This window comes from Neomonachus schauinslandi, chromosome 1 (assembly GCF_002201575.2).
Source record: "Neomonachus schauinslandi chromosome 1, ASM220157v2, whole genome shotgun sequence".
Taxonomy (NCBI): domain Eukaryota; kingdom Metazoa; phylum Chordata; class Mammalia; order Carnivora; family Phocidae; genus Neomonachus; species Neomonachus schauinslandi.
The window spans coordinates 12,375,223-12,393,974 of NC_058403.1; positions in this window are offsets into that span (position 1 = coordinate 12,375,223).

Genomic DNA, 18,752 nt, shown 5'->3' on the forward strand with positions numbered 1-18,752 from the left:
GTACTCAGTATGTACGAGTAACTCAACTCAGTTTCTGCTCAGAAGTTCCCTAATTATTTCTGAGAATACTTAAAGGTATCCTAACAAAAGGTCCTCAGTCAAACCAACTGACTCATTGACAGTTAGTGAGTTATTTTTGATAGATTGGCAATAGCCCCCAATAATTAGAAATTAGTGAGCCCTCTTGGTCTCATCTCTCACAGACTTGTGACCAGGTAGAATATGGTGGAGAGAAAGCATATACTTGTGCCTGCTGGCAACAAGACAGTCATCTTGCCTTGGTAAGCTTAATGCAGTCCCCAGTGTCTGTCCCCTTCTGTGCTTCAGGGGCACCTTGCATGGAAGTTCATTCAGAACAGATGGACGAGTGTGGTAACAGCAGGATTCCCCGAACTTCCTGGTTGTGCGGGTAACAGTACGCCAGCAGTCATGTTCAGGGCTATTCCAAAGACAGGTGGTTTGGCTCCCTAATTCCTTTTACCTGGCTCATACTGGGGCAGGACTTCTAGCCAATCCACGCATCTTGAAAACTACTCATTTCACCAATGAAAAATAATTTCTAACATCCACAATGCTGACTAAGCCTCTGTTGTGGATCAGGAGATAAGCCTAGCTCAGGTGCTTTGGACTACCTCTAGTGTGGGCCTTCCATTAGCCGTCCCCGGAGTTGTCTTTTCCATTAGGGTCCTTCAGAGTCCTTCAGATGAAGTTAACTGACCGCTCCTGGGTGCAGATGGAAAGTTCACACACATGCTCTTCACTGAAGCACCTGAAAGGAAATCCCAGGAGACAGTTGTGTTTCCCAAGGTAGAGTCTGCCTCTTTGGCCTCTGCCCATGATGTCACTGAGGGATGTTCTTGTTCCTGCCACAGAGGGAGATCCTGAGGTTCCCAAACTGCTCACCCTGAGGGCTCCAAGGGGGACTGCTTTGTCCTCCCCCTGCATGCTGCTCTGTGACACCTGCAGGAGGAGGGGGCCTCCCCCCGCCCCCCCCGCATTCCGGGCCAGCCTGTTCTGGGGCCACCTGTTTCCCCAAGGCCTGGGAAGCCTGGCTTTTCTGGCTGTGCATGAGGTCTCATCAGAATGCTACTTTTAAAACTCATCCTGTATATCCACATCCTAAAATCTACAAGACTTGAGGCAGTGGGTTCTTATTTCTATTCCTCGTAACTGAAAAACAGTGTGCTCTTGTTTCTGATTATCAAGTTCTGGTAAAGCACTGCCTGTGAACAGGAACGAGGGTGCTGGAGCAAGAAACGGACCTTCCAGCCCAAATTGCATAAGACCCAGCAAAGAAAAGAGCCTTCAGGCAGATCTACCCAGAAATTATTCCTTCAGCTATCCCCATAAAGGACACTCCCCAGTTCTTTAGGGAGAAGCTATGGAAACTGATGCCAGAACCCGTTACATGGCCTTTCTAGACTCTTCTAACTATGTATGTATAGAACATGATATAGAGTTTCATCCCAGAGTGTGGGTTCTGTTGTTCTCAGCAAATGCTCCCATCGTGTTTGTAAATTTCCAAGCTGAAGAGCCCACTGAGGTCATTGCTGTGTGTAGCATCAATGCTTGGATGGAATGCACCCTACCTGGGTGATTCTAGTCAAGCTCTGGACATTTAAATGGGCAAAATCAGGAGAATGTCTCCTTGAAGAACTGGGTCTAGGCATTTAGTGGGAAATTCTTGAACAGATAAGCTGTGAGTGAAACATCCCTCAGCTTGTTTTTGAGGAATGGTCTCACAGATAGCAGAAATCCTGGAGCAGGATCCTAGTTAAACTGCCTTCTTTAGCCATGTGACCTTGAGCAAATTATTTAATCATTTTTTTTAAAGATTTTATTTACTTATTTGAGAGAGAGAGCACATGAGAGGGGGGAGGATCAGAGAGAGAAGCAGACTCCCCGCCGAGCAGGGAGCCCGATGTGGGACTCGATCCTGGGACTCCAGGATCATGACCTGAGCCGAAGGCAGTCGCTTAACCACCCAGGCGCCCGAATTATTTAATCGTTTTAAGCCTCTGTTTCCTCATCTGTAAAATGAGGATATAATAACCTTCACTTGAATCACAGATTATCAAATTAGATAATGCTTATGAGAGTGCTTTGAAAACAGTAAAGCATCACAAAAATCAAATGACAGTGATTTAGCCTTGTTTAAAATAGAGTTGATCTGATTTACTCTCCTACCTAGTATAGCCATAACATTCTAGGGATGTAAAGGGAGAAATCTGAAACACCATAATAAAAATACATATATTACCATTTTTTGAATTTACTTCTTTCTCCAATTACAAATACAACATATGAACATTGTAGAAATTTTGAAAAATAGAAGAATGGCACAAAGAAGAAAATAAAGCACATAATCTCACAACTAAAAGAATTATTATTCACTTTTTGGGGTATATCTTTGTAGTCATTTTTATATGCAAATTTGGAACCATACCAAACATACTGTTTTTACTTAAACTACTTCATGACTATGGTTCTGCATTATTAAATATCTTTTATAACCTGATTTTTAGTGACTACCTATTTTTAAGGAAACATTTGTTTTAAAACCTGTTTCAGTGTAATCATATGGTATGAAATTCACACTTTTTAGTGGCTTAACAACTGAGTTTACTTGTCAAATAAGAGGTAAGGCGTGAGAGAAATCTTAAACCAGTTAACCTCTGTCTGGCTCCAGGGCGCGCAGGAGCTGAGAGCCAGCTGTTAAATTGTCAGGAATTTTGTGAGCTGGTTGTTAAACTGTTGGTAGCTTCGAGTTGGCCATGGCTGGGAGTGTTTATACCAGAAAAATCAGCACGTGCTAAAGAACCTGAAATACACCCCCCCCACACACACCAGCTGGTTTCCCAGGACGTTACTGTGTATTTTGAATCTCCCTCCATACTGTTTGACTTAAAGTTTAAGAGAAAGAAAATGATTTCTCTTTTCATCACCCAGAAAACTCCATCCTAACACTTTTTATTTAATAAATCTAAAATGAAACACTGTATTCTTAAGACTTTAGTGATTACAGCCACATTCTTCACTGTCTGAAGAAAAAGCAGAGGTACCTGAAAGCTAATGACTTAAAATTTTGTCTAAATAGTCAATGTTATATATATATATATCTTTTTTTGTTCTTCTTGAATAAGATAAATAGGTGGGCAGTTGCATGCCTGTGAACAAGCAGAGAAAGCTCCTTTGCAATTGCTTTGAACTGAGGGAAGATCATTTATTCTTTGATCTAACCCAGACTTGTTTTGGGTACTGATCATTAATTTTGTTTAATAAGAGCCGAATTCCATCTATCTGGCGGAGGTTTATCTAGGCAGGTGATCACGGTGGCATGCAGTCAAGGTCAATCTATATAAGTGTAGTCTCTTCAGAATGTGTACACTTATCTAAATTCTTGTGATAATAGCTAGACGGCAGCGTGAAGTGAGGGGTCACAGGAGTGACGTCCCACATGTGATTTGAACTAGAACTAGCTTCATTTCATTCAAGTCAGCTCTGATTGATTTCTGCTACCTTGACAAAATTAAATTAAGCCTAATTTTCTCCCCCCTAAACAATTACCACCATGGTTTTCGATATCTTCCATCTGACTTTAAGGCAGAGAGATGGACAAGGTCCCCTCAGGGGCCCTTTCAGCCTCCTAGCTCATGTGAGCTGAAAAGGGAGATGAGAAATAATTCAAAGGGGGGAAATGAGAATCCCTGAGCCAACTTTGCAGACTTGAGTTCTCTTCCCCACACACGCTGTCACCTTCACGTGTCTCCCACTGACTGCACTACCGTTACCAGGAGCTGTGGGCTTAGAATTCTAGAGGCTTCCCGAGAGTAACAGAAATTCTGGAAAAGTAGGGTGCAAGTTTGATTAACATTTTCCAAACCAAATATAAGAGTAGGTCTCCATTTTGAAGAGAAATGTTCTGAAGCCTTCAAAGGATTTTCCCTGAAGGGGACAGACAGACAGCTGTTTTTGCCTCCTAGCTGCTTCCCCGGGGGATGACTTCTGCTCTTTGGTAGCAAGCACTTTAAATGATCATTTCCTGCGTACCAAGCACCATGCTGGGAGCTGGGAGCTCACCCACTTCTCACAAAACCCTTTTCACAGGAATCCTTCCTCCCATTTTATAGGTGCAGAAACTGAGGCTCAGAGAAGTTAAATCCTGGCCCGAATTCCCAGGGCTCTGCAGCGCATTGCTGCCTCCTCGCTCTATCCCGAGCTGCAGTTGGGATGCCTCCTTGGTTCTTAGCAGTCAAATACCCAAGGGAAGGTGAATCACTTCCTGGAGTATTAGCAGCCTTAGTGTCTAGAAGGACTTAGAAGTCATGAACGCCTCCCTTTTCTAGAAAACGAAGCTAATTGAGCCCCTCTGTGGCGACTTCCCTCCACTCCCTTTGTCTCTACCTTGAGATTCCCCAGCTGGGACAAGCTCTCCCTCTCCCGCTGTCTCACGTCTCGGCTCTCCCTCGGACCACCTCCTTTGTGTGTCATCTCTCCCACTTTATTGCACTTACCCCTCCAGACATCAGTTTTACATTTGTCCGTTCGTTCATCGTCTTTCTGTCGGACGGTTACCCCCGCAGTCCTGTGGCCTGTGGCCTGTGCCGGAAGGGCTGTGGCCACGCGGTAGGCGCTCCGGGAGCACCCAGCGGGGTGAGTATTGCTGCATCACCTACCCATTTCCTCACATCTCCAGCCACTGTCCACTCTGCGGACTCCACGCTTACCCTGCAAGTGTGCTCGGGTGTCTCTGGTGGCAAGCATCCTTCGTGCGGTCTGCGGTCCTACCTCTAACCTACCTCGTGACAAGCCTTTTGGTCGTCTGCTCCAGACGTTGTGCTGCCACCACTCCCTTGAGGGCTGCCAGTGAACGTTCCCACCAAGTGTTCCTGTCGGTCTGAAATCCCGAAAACTGCCAACAATTTAAAATCGCCCGCCCCTTTAGAATTCTCTTCTCAGTTGTCTGTATTTCTTAGCGGCGGGTGACGAAACTCGCAGGGGCGAAATGCCACGAGGCCCGGGACCTGCTGTACAATTCGCCAGGGAAGTAGCCACCCAGCAGGGGGGTGGGTCGTGTGGCCAACGTCGCTGATCGCTGCTGGTCATCGTTGAGGGGGTATGGAGACATCATTATGACTTGGCTTTTGTGTATGTTTGCAAGTATTTGTCAAACCCAAACACCAGGGCGCTCTCAGGCTCCATCTTTAAGGGCATCTGACCTGCCCTCCTGCCCTCCCCGCTTGCCACCCTTCCCGGCTGCCCTCCCTCCTCCTGCCTCCCCTCCTCTCTCTCCAGTCTTTCTTGGACACGTCCTGCCCTGTCATGACTTCAGTGACCATCCTGAGTCTCTATGTCCCCACAGCCTTGACGGTCTCCCTCAGGCCCTGGTTCTGAATTCTCAGCGACCTGCAGATGCCCCCAAGTGCCCTCCATGTGACACTGTCCTCCCTCTTGTGCCCTGGACCTGAAACCCTGGTCACATGAACCCTACATCCCTTGCCCCACCTCTACCCCACTGTCCTGTCTGCTCGGCCTTTCCCAATGCCATTTGTCCCCGCCCATTTCTGTCTTAGGCTTCATTATTACTTGAACTACTGTTTAGTTGGTCTTCATGCTCTGATCCCCTACCCCCTGATCCAATGAACACGCCATTGTCCAAGGTGTCTTCCCATCCTTGGCATTACCCCATAGCGCATGGAATACAGGTCTCTTAATCTGAGACTTCAGCCACTTGGCCTAGGCCCGGATGGCTTCCAGGCTCTATCTCCCATTTTTCTCACCTGGGACTCTGAGCTTTTGCCAATCAGAACACTCCGTGTCTCACATACGCCATTTTAAAAAATATATACAGTTTTTACTTGTCCTTCAAGGTCCTGCTGGGATGCCACTTCCTCCAGGAAGCCCTAGTTGTTTTCTCTCAGAAGTAATTTATCCCGCTTCATCATTCCTAAATTACTTCAGGATGTTTTTCTTGCCTCCTTTAATTTCATACTATAGTTATGTGGGAAACTTTCCTGCAAGACTAACATGTTTTTGTTGTTGTTGTTGTTTTTTCCAGAGGCCCAACATGTTTGTGAGGCCTCGTATGCTGGAGGCAATTAATACTTGTTAAATGAAAAGAGATTTTTCATCCCCTGTCTACTTTGTACAGTTATGATGGTAAATGGAAAAATCTGAAAAAAAAAAAAAAAAAACTTAAGCTGAGAAAAATGTTTATGCCAAAGCATTCTTTTTTTTTTGTTTTTTTTTTTAAAGATTTTATTTATTTATTTGACAGAGAGAGACACAGTGAGAGCAGGAACACAAGCAGGGGGAGTAGGAGAGGGAGAAGCAGGCTTCCCGCGGAGCAGGGAGCCCGATATGGGACTCGATCCCAGGACCCTGGGATCATGACCTGAGCCGAAGGCAGACGCTTAACGACTGAGCCACCCAGGTGCCCGCCAAAGCATTCTAAATTGCTTTCAATATTTCAGAATTGACATATAAGAATAAAAAGAAATCGGGCACCTGGGGGCTCAGTTGGTTAAGCAAGTGTCTGCCTCCAGCTCGGGTCATGAGGGAAGTCTCCTCCCTCTACCTTTGCCCCTCCCCTCTGCTTGTGCGCGTGCGCTCTCTCTCTCTCTCTCTCTCTCAAATAAAATCTCTAAAAAAAATGAATAAAAAGAAACTATCCCAAACTGCAGTGGTGGTGTGGGGTTAGAACTCCCTGTTAACCATGTAAATAGGAATTCAAGGGGGAAATTACCAAATTGAACACACATTTACATGTGTAATTACCCACTTGTGATCATTCTGTCTTATCTACTCCCTCTTTCTCCTCCCACATCAAAGTTAAAAATACTTTTTATCAGACATTTTCTTCCTAACTGAACACAATGAATTCTTGGAATGGGAGTGGGTGTGTGTGTGTGTGTGTGTCCGTCCGTCCCGACTGCTTGAAACAAGACATGGACTCACGGTGGCCCCCGGGCGCCGGCGGTGTGTGTGTGGGGGTGGTGGTGGTGGTGTGTGTGTGTGTGTGTGTGTGTCCGTCCCGACTGCTTGAAACAAGACACGGACTCACGGTGGCCCCCCGGGTGCCGGCGGTGTGGGTGGGAGCCTCGCATGTGCACGCTGTAGGCCGCCTTCAAACGTGTGGTGCACGAGGGGAGACTCGGAAGTCAGTGGCCCTGGAAACATCCTGCCAGTGATGTTCGGTGATCAGGAAAGCCCTGAAAGAAAACCTTGGCTTTTAATCACGTGGACATCCAACAGGAGCGGTCTTTGGCAACCCGAAATAGTTGCTTTCTCTGATAGGAAGGTGTCAGGGGGTGGGCTTTGCCTCAGGACACTTTTCTGGGGGTTGGGGGGAAGGATATCCGTGGAAATGGGGTAGACAGCCCCTTGAGCTTGCAGAGGCAAAAGAAAAGTGGTTATCCAGGTGTGTTAGTGTCTGGGACGGTAGGGCATTGGGACCCCCGGGGGGATGCTCTCCAGGGACCAATGGTCCCTGCAGCAAAGGGGTCCAATGGTGCAGGCCTGGCCCACCCGAGGGCAGGGGCCTTCTCTGCAGCCTCGGGAGACTCACGGAAGTGGGGCGGGGGGGCAGGTGCACATCGCCCGGGAGCTCAGTCTGCCCTGCTCCAGAACCCAAGTTCAACAAGACCCCCGGGGGGTCCCCACATATGTTGGGATTTGAGATGCGCTGGTTTAGAGGACAGTGAATAAAACACCTCATTAGTGGTGTTTTGTCACGATTATTAAGTTTTCTGAATCCCATAGTAGTTTTCGCTGTGCCTCCCTTTGACACCCTATTGAAACAGGTTCCTAGTACTGTCCTGTTGGAGTTGGATTTTTCCCTAATCTGACCACAAGGGGCCGCATTTTACCACAGAAATACTCATCGTGTCAGGCCTGCTCCAGCCCACGGTGGCTAACAGGCGGCAGGAGGCCCCTTCCCCAGGTGGGTTGCCTCATCTCGACCTGGAGTTTATCCCTCTCAGTAACCGAGCTCCTTAATTAAAATCCCATTCAAGAACCCCCCCCTCCCGTGAACCCCCACCAGATTGCCAACAGCTTCGGTTACTCAGTATTCATTCCTGAAATTGTCTACACCTACACTCCCACAAGCATTTTCCCCAAGAGACTGAAGTTTTACACTGAGAAGTTAATTACGTTTTCTCTTGCAGTCACTTCTGGAGTTTCCATGACTCAGGTTCATTACTAAACCCCCTCCCCCGATGCTTTCCCAGTTCTTAATGGAGTGTTTCCCAGAGCCCTTTGGAATTGCCAAGTGAGAGGAGCCGGCCTTCCTGAAAAAGCACATTTCTGGTCACCTGGCTGATCTGTCTGACTCACAGGACTTCCCAGGAATCCTAGCCTGTATTAAGGCCATCCGTTCCTCTGGAAACAAGAAGGAACGCTATTATCTTTTTATGGGATGAGGCATCAAAAGCATTTTATTCAGATTAATACATTTTCCAAAACCTTAAGAGTAAATCCGGACAATCCCATTTGAAGTCAGACTTGAAACAGAAGTTTTTAGGTATGTGTGTATATATTCAAGCATTAAAATATTTTACCCCACAGAAGGTAGCCCAGGCAAAGAGGTGCTGTGAGCTCAGCCCAGACTAGGAAGCCTGGAGCCTGGGGGTCTGGGTCCTGCCGCGCCTCAGACTAGCAGAGTAAGTCTTGTCCTGGGCTTCCTGTCTCCGAGCCTTGGTTTCCCCAACCATATGGTGAAGAGGCTGGACTGGAATGATTGATAAGGTTCTTCCTTTCATTAGTCTAGTAAAAGCAATTAGAAGAGTTTTGTTCTAATTAAGCATTGATTTGAAATGGCAAACTTGATCCATGGCTGATAGATCATACAAAGCATCTGGAATCAGATAGACATTGACAATACTCTCCCTTTTGAAGAACCCAAGACCACAATGGAAGCGCCACCCACATTCGCTACCGCTGCTTAGTTGGACGTAGGTGGTTGGCCGGTGGTGCATCTTGAAGATATTCTTGAATCAGCTCAGGGAATTCTGAATAGAATGAACACGTGGGCACGTGAACACTTTATTTAACAGCAGCATCTCTGGTCACCACCGTTTCATTAAGAAGATTAATTAATTAATTAATTAATTAATTTTTAAAAAATCAAGCTCCACACCCAGCATGGAGCTCAATGCAGGGCTTGAACTCACGACCCTGAGATCAAGACCTGAGCCGAGACCCAGAGTCAGACGCTCAACCGACTGAGCCACCCAGGCGCTCCAAGAATATCAATCCTTCAGATACAGGAGTGATTCCTTTTGTCATTTTCACGCTTTCCGTGAAAAATGTGTGCCCTGCTCTAGTCATTTTACTTTTGCCTCTTCTCCTGTCCGCCCTCCAGCACCCATCACTGTATCCCCTTAGCAAAGCCAGAACCAACCAGAACCAGAATCAGGCAGGGCTGGATATCAGCCACAGAGCAAGCAGAGCAGAAAACCCCTGGATGCTAGCCCACCCCGCAGTTTCCAAGGCAACCCCTGCCGTCTCTCTCCCCAGGCTGGAGGGGAGCCTGCGAGAGTCTGTCCTGATGTGGCTCTGAAGAGAACCAGCGCGGGGCGAAACAATCCGTGAACGAGGACTCTGGTTCCAGTCCTGTTTTTGATTTTCCTCTGGAAGGAGAAGCCTGACTCACATTTATTTGCTCCAGTTCTGGAAATGAGGATGTGAATTTGAATTGACTTGTTGGGGGGGGGTGCGCCTTTGAGAGCATATTAAAAATATACACAGACCACTGGTCTGAGAATCCCTGGATGACCTTCCAACGACGAAGAAGTAACAGTCAGAATTCTCGAAGGAAAAATAAATAATTTTTGTCACTATGGGCGGCGGTGGGGGGAGGATGAGCAGGAGCCAACATGCAGAGAAAGGGCTAGGGATGGTCCCCAACCAGAGAAGCCCCCGTCTTGCCCTGTTTATACCCCATTGTTAGTGAGACTGTACAATGTATTGTCCAAACCAGGGTGCATTAGAGAGGGACAGGAGGAGATTTCACAATGAAGCTGGGACGATAGACATAAACCATCCGAGGCAAGCCAGCACATGTCATCCTACCTTGTGTGCTGTGCAGTTAAGAAGTCCTTGGAACAAAGATCCCCTCAGCCCGTGGAGATGGAAAATCACCAGGCTCCAGCGATAAAGAGTCCTGGTCATCAGATGAGATCAGTCGGGGGTGGCGGGAGCCGAATAGGGGAGCCGAGAAACGTGGGAGAGTTTGGACGGCAGTTTGGGGAAATAGGACAGGGAGTCAAACAGAAGTGAACAAAAAGGACATTGAGGTGGTTTCTGAGGGAGCACGATTTGGGGTGGCCCCGGTCAGTGGTTCCATGACTTTGCTCAGTAAAGAGTATAGTAAATACGATGTACATTTGAACAGAAATACATAATGTTTCTGGGGAGAAAAAAAATCCCAACGCAATACATAGGAAAACAATGTGGTTTGTAATTAGTCCTGTTTTCCTAAAGAAATTCACTAAGAGTGGGCATCACTAAGCTTATGAAATATGTTTATTATTATCCTCGGAAAAGCAAGCTGAGTTTACTATACATAGCAAGCTAATGATGGGAGAAAATAAACCAAAAAGGCTGTCATTTTATAATATTAAATATACTTACCTCGGGTGTAAGCGTCCATGTTTGTTCTTTAACCAGATGAGCTTTCCTGATGAAATAATCTTAAAACTTTAAAGGGTGTGTTTTAGGGGAGCCTGGGGTGGCTCAGTGGGGTTAAGGGTCCGACTCTTGGTTTCAGCTCAGGTCTTGATCTCAGGGTTGTGAGTTCAAGCCCCACGCTGGGCGTGGAGCCTACTTAATAAAAATAAAATGTTTTAGTCTATTTGGGCTGCTCTAACAAAATACCAGAGACCAGGTGGCTTTTAAACACCAGAAATCTACTTCTCCCAATTCTGCGGGCTGGAAGTGAAGTCTCAGAGCAAGGCTCTGGCATAGCCAGGTTCTGGGGACGCCCTTCTTCCTGACTGGGGGTAGCTGTTTCTTCCCTGTATCCACAAGTGGTGGAGAGAAGACAAGGGGCCTCTCTGGGGCCCCTTTTATAAAGGGCACCGATCCCATTCATGAAGGCTCCACTCCACTCTCATGACCTAATCACCTCCTGAAGGCCCCACCTCCTGATGCCATCACACAGAGGGGTAGGATTTCAACATGAATTTTGGGAGCGACAGAACTTTCGGTCCATTGCAAAGTACTCAAGAAATGTACTTTTGCTGTAGAAAAATTAGAAGATGCAGGTAACTGAAATGAAAACGATGAAATCCTCTGTAATCCAAGCACTATTCATATTTTAGTATGTATCCTTGCACACCATTTCTTATGCATTTTATTTATACCTATAATTATCTAAATGATAGCTGTAATAATAATTATTATATGATGAACAGTTTTCCATATCAGCAAGTGTACTTATAGACCATTGTTTTCATAACTATAGAATAATTCACAGTATTGAATAGTTTATTTACCCAAATTCTTGGCAGTAGGTCTGAGGCTGTTTCCAGACTTTCTGTATTACAAACAACAGGGTATTGAACATCTTCTCGTAGAATCTCTGTGCACATATAATGAGTGACTCTGGAACGCGTGACTTCAGTGGGCTGTCTGAGACCCGTTAACTCTGGGCTCTATGTATGATCTGATTGTGGAATGCACACGCCACAAGAAAGGAAAGAGAGTTCCGGCCCAGACACATAACCTGAGTACATACCTTTACCTCTCTGTCTTTGTTCTGCTTTGTAACAGTACAAAAATTAGACCTTATCAATGCACCTGTTTCCTGAACTGGATTACTGTAAGGATTTGATCGGGTAAGTGTGTGTGAAAAACCATTTAAAGTCACAAAGCAGCTTACTTATAGGGATTCATTATTTTCTTTTTAAAATGCCATTTTAAAAAATTCTGTTACATTGACTAAAATTACTTCCAATTTTCTGACTTTCTCCAGGAAAACTGAATTTTATGAACCAACCAACAAGCATTGTGAAATTTGGAAGTTGTGGTGCCTGAATGAGCACTTCCAGGGAGAAGCTACTAGAAACTCAGGCTAATCAAACACCTGCCTGCCTGCATTCCAGGTAATGATCAGAAACCAAAGGCAGAGGGAGCACGGACTTTGCAAAGGAAGTAACTCTTGGTGTACAATCTGGGGTTGGAGGGGGGGGAGTGGGGGGGAGACATGAGTAGCTCCCTCCCTCGCTCTCCCATCAGCCAGGAGACTTGTGAATCTCGAGAGTGATTTGGGGCTGAGCCTGTCCAGCCTGAGAGAGACAGAGACCAGTCTGCTGTCAGAGATAACAGCGGCTGCTGGAAGGGAGGTCTGGGGGAAATATTTTAATAAAGAATCCTGGGAATTCCAGCTCCAGTTGGAGAGGGCCCCCAGGGGGCAAGTCAGGAGCATGAATGGAAATTTGCAGCCTGAATTAACCCCAAAGGGACAATCCTATGGCTGGAAACCATGCATGCCTCCCACATACCTGCCGTTCACCCAGAGGATGGGGGTAGAATTCCACTCAGCAAACATGAAAGGGTCTAGAGCCTTCCCTCCCTCTGGCCCTCACCCACAGGCCATCGGTACACAACTCTGGTAGTGGTGGTTGTGGTGGGGACACCTTCCCCAAGGACCTCTGCCTGGGGGGAGGAAGCATGTAGTAGATGCTCATCACGCCTCCGAATGGATGAGCCAACAGTAGAGGCCCCAGAGACGCGGCTGAGGATTTCCACCCAGCCCACCAGCCATGTAGCTTGCAGGAATTCCGCCATAATTCTCAGAGTCCCTAAAGAAAATAACGTTCACTCCCACCCACATAGGAAGTTGTCTTGCATTGGGAGGAAATGGTACACGCCCAAACTGTAAAGACAACATTTTTGAGTTCATCGAAAGGTGTGTTGTAAAGCGAACATATTTTTTCTTCCCTGGAGGTGACTCAAAAACATGAGTTCCATTTAGGAGGAGGCCAACTTAAGAGAGGGAGCAGACAGGGAAGGGTGTTTCTGAGAGCGGGTGTGCTGGGGTGAGGGACGGGAGTACCCCATTCTGCTCTAGCAGAGACTGACAAGTGCCAGGCTTCTAGAAGCCCTTTCTTTGCGTAACTGTAGATATCTCCGCTGCAATTATTTTAAGTTCTCCCAGCTATTTTAAATATGATATATAATGCTGACCAAGTCAATGTAGCAGTACCATTTCCCCAGGTCTTAAAAATGTACTGATGAGAACAGGGAAGAAGGGGAGCCGTATTGGTACGACTGACTTTTATTTTAGTTGCTATTTAAGTGCAAAGAAAGGCTGGTAGTACCTGATAAAGAGAAAAGGCAAGGTTCTATCTACTACGGGCCAGGAGCAGAAAAACAGGAGCGCTTCTGAGAGTGATTAATCCCCGCTGCACAGAGCCGGTCTCAGGTCTCCTGCCTTCAGCAGAGTTTGGGAAAAGCCTTCCTTTGGAGTAAATAGGTAACTTTTTGGGTTGCCTTCCAAGATTAAGTTCCTGTTTTTGTTGATGACTTCATTTTTCAGTTGCTGACAAATCATTAGGGGAAGGACAGATTTTATTTGGGTTTCTTCTCTTAACTGGTAAGTTTAAGAAGAGATATACAGAAGCTCCAGGTGGGGGTTGAGAGGTTAGAGGTCATGTTTGGAGCTGCCTCCACCTGGGCATCAGGTGCTTAAGGGGAGTGGTTTCTCAAGGGGAGGTGGTGGTTAGTGACCTAAGGGTTTGGGGTCAGCCAACTTGAAGAGAGGGAGTGTGGAAGAAAGGAAGAGATAGTGAGAGAGAGAGAGCACTCGTGAGAGAGAAAGAGCGAGGGAGGGAAAGGGAGAGAGGGAGGGAGGGAGACTGTGAGTTGACCTAGCACCTTTAGGAGCCACAAAAATCATCCTAGAAAATTGTCCCTCAAGGCTGTTTTCGTGCTGGTGAGAAATAGGCTCACTGATACTTCTTTGTTACCACTTAAGGGACAGCCTTGGAGAAATCTGTTTAAAGCCCTTCTTGGTCACATCCAGGGCTCTTAATTCTATGGGGCCTTCTCAACTGAGAAAGAAAGGTGAAGAAGGGGGCTGCCCAAGGGTTTGTGCCAGAGTGACCCGGCCAAGGGAAACTGGGTGGCTAGCTAGAAGTAACTGGACATCGGGGGAGCGGAAGGTGGGGGGTGGGGGTTGGGGGCATGGAGCTGGAGCTGGAGAGATGGGAGGGGCGCTGCCCCACGGGGCCTTGTGGGGGCAGCCTGTGTGTGTGTGTGTGTGTGTGCGTGCGCGCGTGCGTGCACGCACTCTGGGGAGCTCTGAGAAGTAACTGGGGGGAGGGCGGGAGAGGCATGAGGTCCTGCTGATGTGGTGTATTTAGGGATTTGCTATGGGACAGGGGAAGCTTGGCTAGTACAGAACATCTATATTATTCAAAAAACATTTTTTTTACAAGTGTTTATTTTATAATTACGAAGGAAAAAACCCAGTACAGATATTTTCATTTTGGAAAAAGAAAATTGGGGGCAAGAATCAAGGCTTAATTAGGTTCAAATGTTGGGGGCTTGGTGGGACCCACACTGATGGTCAGCTCCGGGCTGGGCAGAAGGCAAGGGAGAGATTATTGAGTCTGAAGTCAGAAGACGGGGGGCTTTTGTTTCTGCCCTGCTCCTTTCTGTCAGGCAGCAGCTGTCTCCTGAGCCTCAGTGTTTCCCTCTGTGAAATGGGGTGGTTGAGAGGCTTACATGGCACCCGACAGAGTGGTTGAGAGGCTAAGAAAACCCTCCATAAACATTGCTTTGTAAATTGCCACATAAATGCAGGGCTCTGACCTCGCACGTTGGTGTGTTTTCCTCCCTGCTGAGGATGGACTGTCCGTGTTTCCTCCCCTTAGTCTTCACCTCTACAGTTAATTACAGCTTCTGGATAATGGAAACCCAAACATTGTCAATGAGCACCTGCTCAGTATTTTACTGCATTTCTGCTGTGTCTTCTTCCCCCTGAGACCCTGTGTTAGAGTGTGGGCAACCAGGAGGCCTAGGCAGCAGGTCTGGGAGTCCTGGGATAGAGCGCCATGGAGTAAAAGATCCCCGCCCTCAGCCTTTCTCCCCTGGTCTGCAAATTGTCAGGATCCTGAACTGCTCCCTGATGGCTCCATGAGGCTGCGGTGAGGGGCCAGGGCCCCCCTCCCGAACTTCAGGCATCCCTGTTGAAATACAAGATGGCAAGGCCATCTCCACCATCCATCTGTCTGCCAGCAAACTTTGGAATCTTGGTCAGCCGGGGAAGTTTAATGACAGCTATACAAGTGATCTTGGATTTGTTTTGGAGGTTCTCCAAAGCAAGAGGGGGGAAAGTAACTTTATTTTTATAAAGATGAGAAAAATGCCCAGAAATCCTTTGCCAGTCCAGCCCTTTCTTCATTTTTTTTTTTTCTCTAGTTTTTTGATTCCTCTAACTTCCCAAGCCCTGTGAGAGGCAAATTTACTGTCCTGGACAAAGGGTGGTGTGTATCCTTTTGCTACAAGACAAATGGGAGAGGGACAGGAAGTAAGAGAGACTCAGGGTTCAGATATTATATATTTCAGAGAATATGAAATCCTGCTGCTGGAATAGCTGCTCTGGTCCATAGATGAAGAAACATCCCACGCAGGGGAAGACTTAGAGAGGACTTGCGGGGTCAGTGGGGCCAAAACTGTGTCCTGGTCTTCCTGAGTGAGCCAGAGTTCCACTGAAAACCTAGTTTACAATCTCCAACCTCATTCAGCCTGAACGGAGAAGGGTAGAAAGATGAACGAAATTCTCGCATGAGTTTTATTTCCCTTTGGCTCCCATTGTTTGAACATACCACATATTCACCCACGCTTTGGTGTATAAACAGAACATAAGTCCATGTATCCAATTCGATTAACGAGCTTTTTTTTTTTTATTTTTTTAAAGATTTTATTTATTAGAGAGAGAGTGCTCACAAGGAGGGGGCAGGGACAGAGGGAGAGGGAGAAGCAGACTTCCCTCTGAGCAGGGAGCCTGAAGACACAGGGCTCCATCCCAGGACTCTGGGATCATGACCTGAGCCAAAGGCAGACACTTAACTGACTGAGCCACCCAGGCACCCCTGATTAGTAAGCTTTTATTGAGCACCTACCACATACCTGTTGGGGGGGGGGACACGGAGAAGATGTACCATGAAGCACAGTTTGGACAGTGGAAGGAGCATGAGTACCACCAACCCCAGTGCCACCATCTTGTGCCCGTGGCCAGCTACTTACTGTGCAGGACCTCAGTTCCCTTGTCTGTAAGATGGGGCGGGGACACGTAGGGGAGAAACTAAACCACGTGAGATAAATGCATAAATATCATGGTTAAAGTCCTTTGGGTGGCAAGGCACACAAACCACTTCGGACAAGTTTAACCGAGAAAGGGAGTCGGGCATTAGAAGGGTATTGGGGTGTCTTCTGGAATTCACTGAAAGGTAAAACAGGGGGGCTGCAGGGAGGGCAGAGACCCAGGCTGTTGTGGCATTCTCGGCAGCAGGAGTATATGCAAAGTTCTGCTCCAAGTGCTGCTCTCTGTGAATCTCTTCGTCCTCACTCCAATGTGGAGTCTGTGTGGCTCAGCTAAGAACAGCTAACTGAGGTCCCAGTCTAGAAGCATGGGTAGGATGGGAAGTGGATCCCTGTATTAGTCTGCTACCGCTGTCATGACAAAATACCAGAGGCTGGGTGGGGTAGACAACAGAACTTTATTCTTTTTCACAATCCTGGAGGCCTGGGATCAAGTTGTGCGTAGATTTGTGGGTTGGTGTTTTGTTTTGTTTTGTTTTGTTTTTTTGCAAATTTAATAATTTTATTGCTCTCTACATATATGTTCTCCTCTGGAATTGGAGTTTAGCCCACCAAAACTTTTTATTTTTTGTTTAAGTTCAATGAGCCAACGTATAGTACATCATTAGTTTCAGATGTAGTGTTACATAATTCATTAGTTGCATACAACACCCAGTGCTCATCACATCATGTGCCCTCCTTAATGTGCGTCACCCAGTTACCCCATCCCCCCACCCACCTCCCTTTCCTTCCTCAGTTTGTTTCCTGGAGTCGTTTTTTTTTTTCTGAGGACTCTCTCCTTGGCTTGTCGATGGCTGTCTACACATAGTCTTTTCTCCCTGTGTGTCTGTGTCCTAATCTCCTCTTATAAAGACACCAGTCATAATTGGATTAGGGCCCACAATAATGGCTTCATTCTGACTTAATGATCCCTTTAAAGACCCTTTGTCCAAATACAGTCACATTCTGAGTTCCTGGGGGTTGGGACTCCAATATGTGAACTTTCTGCGGTACACAATCCAGCGCATAACGATGCCCTCCAACAAAGAGGCTTGCTGGGGTCTGCGGAGACGTGTCCTAAATTGTGCACTCAGTGATGCCCCTACCCCAGTGATGGGAATGTAGTAGGCTCTTTCCAAATGTTGGTCCTCTCCTCCTCTCTGGGCAAAACGCTAGGTCTCTGTCATCAAGGGACTCATCCTCCTCCAGGGGGAGCCATGAAATCTCAAGCCATGGGAAGGACACGGACTTGAAACTCAGGGGTTCAGGTTCTCAGTCTGGGCTGTGCCACTGCTCACCAAGTGGGTAAGAGATGTCATCTTTCGAGTCAGTTCCTCAGGTGTAAAATGGGGAGGGTAGATAGAGGTGAGTGGACTCAATGATCCAAGGACTCACTGACTCTGAGCCTTGCAGTGGTTAAGGACAGGGTGCCAAAGTGAGGAGTAGTAATTGGTGTTGGCTAGAGTAACTGAAAAAGCATTTGTGCTTGCTCAAAACTGGGTGTTTCCCATAATCTTTTTTGGGCGGGAGCCAGCCATCCGCCATGACTGGCTGACTTTTTTTGTCAAAAGGAACTCATCTCTTTTTCTTCTGCGCTTCTCCCCCAACCCCTGAAACCAAACCAAGAAACTCTGCCCTCTGGAGCCAAAGCAGCACATGCTTTGGGTGGAAGTCTCAGAGAGAGTCACTTTCTGCTTGTCACTCTCAGCCGTCACCCTGTCTGCCAGGCTCCAGCTGTGGCCAACACCGCTGGGATGTCTTTGCATAGCTCCAGATGCTGCCCTGGAAACTCTGAAGGCCAGTTACTAAGAGAGAAGGCTCTGGAAAAGGTCTGCCAGGACCTTGGTGACAAAGTGAAGGAGTTAGAATAGGAGTCAGACCAAGATAACCCCAAGAAGGTCTCCTCAACTCTGTGTTCTGGAATGTTCCCACGAGGAGCCTGCCCTGCATTCACTGTTTACTTGGATGACTCTTGGGGCTTTTACTTCACATAGAACCCCTTGCTGGAGTTTGAGGGCTCAAGGAATCATCCCCTCCCCTCTTTGCCTGCATCCAGAAGTAACTGAGGATAAGGAAAGAGGGAAGGAGCATGTACCCCGGGAGCACAGTGATGAGTTTCCTAATAGAAACCACAGAATCATACACAGGTCAATAAAACTGATGGTAAGGAGGAACAGACCCAATGCCTGCGTCCCAGATCTCGATCTGGCCAGCTCTGAAGGATGAGGAAGGGAGCCAGGGGCTGAGTGATGGCCCCGTAACTCTTTCCAACAAATGATGGAGAGCCTTCTGCTCATGGATGTCCTGCCTCATGAGAGGAAATACCAGGAATAGGGAAGAAAATCTTCTCCACACTGCTGCTGTCCCCAAGACCACCCACCCACGCGATGCAGAGTGAGAAGTCTTTCCTGACACTTGATGTGACAGAGGGGAGATCACAC